The sequence below is a fragment of the Laetiporus sulphureus genome, assembly GCF_001632365.1.
Source record: "Laetiporus sulphureus 93-53 unplaced genomic scaffold LAESUscaffold_55, whole genome shotgun sequence".
NCBI classification, from domain to species: domain Eukaryota; kingdom Fungi; phylum Basidiomycota; class Agaricomycetes; order Polyporales; family Laetiporaceae; genus Laetiporus; species Laetiporus sulphureus.
The window spans coordinates 195,704-201,132 of record NW_024468564.1 but is presented as its reverse complement, the minus strand read 5'-3'; positions in this window follow the sequence as shown (position 1 = coordinate 201,132).

Genomic DNA, 5,429 nt, shown 5'->3' with positions numbered 1-5,429 from the left:
GCCTATTCATACAGTGTCACCAGTGCCCACTTCAAAGGCATTGCTTTACCTTGATCATCTTTTGTGTCCATCCTTACTTTGACAACAGTCAGTAAGTGTTTGATCATAAGGTCATAGGCTTAGTCGGTGCCCTGCATCCTAAGTTTGTGATATCCTCGCATCGGAGTTAGACAAAGTCTGCGCGGACCTTTACACGGGAACCTGCAAATACACCTTCATCGACAAACAGGTCATCAACACGTGCTGCCTAGAAATAGGCAGGATCAACTTCAAGGAAATAGGGAAACAGCAGAGGTTAGACGAGATCGTCAGGGAGATTGGGAAAGTCAAGGACAAGCAGTACCTAGGCTTCATTTTCAATTAGTTTAACTACATCTATATCACAATGGAAGGAGCTGATCATGTGCACGCATCCATGTTCAGGCAACGAATGGATGACATTCTTCACACAAACGTCGAGCCAGCACACGACGGCAGTACCCCACGCACCTCGCAGCACAATTCACCTGAACCTGTGCTAGGACTGCAGGATTCTGCATCACAAGTCAGAGGACCAGCATCCCCGACACCATCACTTGTACCCGCCTATGTTCCACCCATCTGGGAGTTTGATGGACACCAATTCGAGCACCTAGAAGATGCTCTCAGACAGTCTGCCCCCGGAGAAGTCCCGGACCACATATGTGAATGGGTAATCGTCGCAATGAAGCTCACGGTCACTACTGAAATCGCCAAGGTCTACAATGTGCTCAGAAACGAAATGTATGAGCACAAGAAAGCCTTTGAGTCATTGATCCAAAACAACAAAAGCAAACACCGACTCAAGGAGGGAATGCTCCAGATGGAGATCAGGAAGCTCAAGGCTAGGATCCTCATGCAAGATGCGCATATGACGGTTTTAAATGACGAGCTCACGGGAACCCAGGTGGCAATGCTCAACACAGGCAAAGAAATGATGGAAATCAAGGCAGCTAACGTCAAGCTGCGACATGAGCTAGCTTCGCTTAAAGCAAGCGGTGTCACTGTGATGCAAGGTCAAACATTCGACACGGTCCAATCGCACAAGCCCCACATCAAAATTGCCGAGCCTCCACACTACTTGGGCAAAGGAAGTCTGGAGGATTGGCTCCAACAACTCAGTATATGGATGTGATGGAATGAGATCAACGACGACGAACACAAGATCATTACGGCCCTGCTGCATTTGGAAGGTGGCGCGTTCACATACATGTCCGAATATGTGACCAGAGCAGCAGCACGGCAGGCACTTGGCACATGGGAAGACTTCGTCAACATTCTCAAAGTAAACTACAGAACCCTCGACCCGGACAAAGATGCACAGCAGCATTTGAAGGATATCTGCAGCAAGACGTATCCCACGATGGTATCCTTCACAGAACAGTTCCGTCAATGGGCCACTAAGACCAACTTAGGGCACACTGCACTCATCGGTTACATTGCTGAGCATCGAAGCAAGGACGTACACCAGGCAATGGTTACACGAGACAGTCTAGGAATTTTTGACCCCATCACATGGCCGGAATACCTCGACCTATGCCTTCAACTGGAGTCCAAGTTCAGGGCCGATAAGGCAGGACAGCACGGAATGGTAACAACATCATCATCATCGGCACCACGAGCCCTAAAGGACCCTAACGCAATGGTTGTGGATCGAGTATCCACACTCACCAAGGAGCAGAAAGAATGGCTGAAAAAGAAGCTGTGCATATGATGCGGGAAACACCCCTTCATTTTTAAACAGCGATGCCCAGACCCCAAGTACAAAGGCAAATTCGAAATGCCAAAGCGGGGCCAAGCAACAAGGGCAATTTCTTCAAACGCGGCCTCAGACATCTCCGACAACAGCAAGGCGAGATACGAAGCAGTCCATGCTTTCATCGTCAGCTACGACGCAAAGGCAAAGGAAAAGGAGGCAGAACTGGAACCAGCTGTCGAAGCAGCTAGGATCACGGAGGTAGAAGATGATGAGGATTTTCTTCGGCAGGTTCTCTGAGGTCTGGCCAGAGTTCCCATAGACAATGTAATAGTACCTACTCGCTCTCGCATGTACCAGTATCAAGTTTTTTATACATCGCATCTACTGGTTCATCAAAACATGTGATCGATTTATCTGTTCACCTCAAACAGGGAGTAAGGAAAGTCCAGACTGAGGCGCTCCTTGATTTGGGAGCATATTCTTGCTACATCAACCCACGGCTGGTTGATCAGTTGAATCTCGCTACGATCTCACTTGAGAAGGAGATCAGGGTTTATAATGCAGATGCATCTCACAACAAGGGTGGAACCATTAAGAAAAGGGTTCTTCTAAGTATAACCATCGGAAACCACACAAGCAGGCAAAGCCTCTTGGTCACCGATATAGGACATAAAGACGTTATACTAGGCATGAGTTTCCTCAAGGAGCATAATCCCGAAGTGGATTGGGGAAAACTCACGGTCGATTTCACCCAGTGCCCACACAGATGCACATCCTCACAGGTAGCAGTCCAGGAGGAGGACCTGGAAGACACAAACATCCCCCACGTCGAAGACCTGATGGAGTTCATCAGTTTCCAGGAATTAGGTGAAAACTGGAACGACATGGACAGCTTCATTAGATGGGTGTCATTATCAGAAGACCCTGATGCACAAGCTGTAGCATCGCTCATTATGGGTCTTGACACCAAGAGGAATCAGGATAGAGCGCTGCAAAAAGGAGAACAGGACAAAGACTACTGGTCAGCCTATGTCCCCAAACACTTCCACGAGTATGGCGATGTGTTCTCCAAGAAGCAGTCAGAACGAATGCCCACAAGAAAGCCCTATGATCATCCAATCGAACTTGTTCCAGAGGACAGGAAAGAAATTCACTCGACACGTGGATAGACCAAGAGTTGGCCAAAGGTTACATTAAGAGATCAAGGAGTCCAACCGCAGCACCCGTCTTCTTCGTTAAAAAGAAGGACGGATCACTGAGGCTAGTACAAGACTACAGGAACCTCAACGCAGTCACAAAGAAGAAGAAGTTCCCAATCCCACGCATTTCGGACCTCATCGACAGACTCTCACATGCTAGTATATTCACAAAGCTTGATCTGAGATGGGGGTTCAACAACATAAGGATTAGGGAGGGAGACGAAGAGAAAGCCGCCTTCATCACACATCGTGGCCTCTTCAAACCCACTGTAATGTACTTCGGTTTCTGCAATGCTCCCAGTACCTTTCAGACAATGATGAATACAGTCCTCGAAGACTTAATTCGTACTGGAAAGGTGGTAGTCTACTTAGACGATATCCTCATTTTTACGGACGATCTCGAAGAACACTGACGACTAGTAAAAGCAGTTCTACAGCATCTCCGGGACAATGACTTATACGCCAAACCGGAGAAATGCTTCTTTGAACAGTCCTCAATCGAATATCTTGGCATGATCATCAGCAAGAACTCGGTACAGATGGACCCTGCTAAAGTCGAAGGTGTACTTGGCTGGCCCGCACCTACTAAGGTCAAGCAAGTACAGGCCTTTGCAGGATTCGCAAATTTCTACAGGCAATTTATAAAGGACTTTGTGAAACTCGCACGACCTTTAACGCTTCTCACCTGTAAGGACATGCCCTGGCAATGGAAGGAAGAGCAAGACCAAGCCTTCAGTGCACTCAAAATGGTGTTCACCTCAGCCCCAATCTTACAACTCCCCAACGACACTGCACCATACCGTCTAGAGACAGACTCTTCAGACTACGCAACTGGTGCAGTACTCGAACAACTAGGAGAAGACAAGCTATGGCATCCAGTCGCATACTACTCTAAGTCGCTCAACGAACATGAGCGGAACTGCGAGATTTACAACAAGGAGATGCTTGCTATTATTCAGACACTAGAAGAATACCGGCACTATTTAGAAGGACATCCAGTACCCATTGAGATATGGTCAGACCACCTCAACCTTACATACTTCTGCCAGGCACAGAAGTTATCCCGGCGCCAAGCGCGCTGGTCATTATTCCTCACACGATTCAATTTCATACTCAGTCACCGACCTGGAAAGACAATGCTACGTGCCGATCCTCTGTCCAGGAGGCCAGACCATGAGAGGGGGGTAGACAGCGACAATTCGAATCAAATGCTGTTAAAACCTGAATTTTTCGCTATCAATGCGATTCGACCTGCTCACGCATCTGAAGTTGATGATGCTCAACTACTGGAAAGGATCAAGAAGGCACTCACAGACGACACAATGACCAAAGATTATCGTGCGCTTTTGACTACAGGACAGTGCAAATTTGGGAAAAACCTCGCAGAATGGAACTTTGAGCACGGACTGCTACTCCATCGCAGAAAGGTTTATGTCCCCAAGGATCAACAGCTATGCCTTGACCTAATAAAACTCCATCACGACACCTTACCAGCCGGACACCCTGGCAGGTTCAAGACGTTGGAGCTTATTACTCGGAATTATTGGTGGCCAGGAATGTCTGTAATGGTTAAACAATATGTACAAGGTTGTGACAGTTGTCAACGTAACAAGTACTCAAGAGAAAAACCATACGGACTATTACAACCAAATGAGGTACCAGGAGAACCATGGGAGATCATCACAGTGGATCTCATCACACAACTTCCTCCAGCCATGAACTTCAGGGGAGAAAAGAAGACGGCAATACTTGTCGTCGTGGACAGACTCACGAAACGAGCGCACTTCTATGCAACGGACGATACAGTCACCTCATCACAAGTCACTAACGTATTCTATAATGAAGTCTTCAAACTCCATGGATTGCCACGCCAGATTATCTCAGACAGAGGTACTCAATTTGTGAGCAAACTATTCCAGGAGTTCTGCCAGAAGCTCAGTATAAAGTCGACAATGTCCACTGCATATCACCCCCAGACAGACAGTCAGACAGAAAGGGTTAACCAGGTGTTGGAACAGTACCTACGAATGTACTGTAACCACAGACAGAACGATTGGGTCTATTACCTGCCAACAGCAGAATTTTCATACAACAACCAGACCCATGAATCCACCGCACTTTCCCCATTCTTTGTCGAATATGGCCGACATCCAAAAATGGCACCAGACGTACATGAATCAATACATCATCCCTCATTGGAACATCTATTCGCCCACCGATCTGAGGCGCAAGAACAGGCAAAGGCAGCATTGGAAGTTTCGGCTTCACGAATGAAATGGTACTTCGACGAGAAAAAGGGAGAAGTCCCATTCAAAGTCAGAGACCTGGTACTACTCAAGGGAAAGGATCTCAGAGTAAAAGTCAAGTCCGCGAAGCTAGGCACACAAAACTTCGGACCTTACAAAGTACTTCAGAAGCTAGGCTCAGTCACATTTAAACTGGAACTGCCTAAGCAAATGAAGGTCCACCCGGTCTTCCATGCTAGCAAGTTGATCATGTACCATCAAGACATG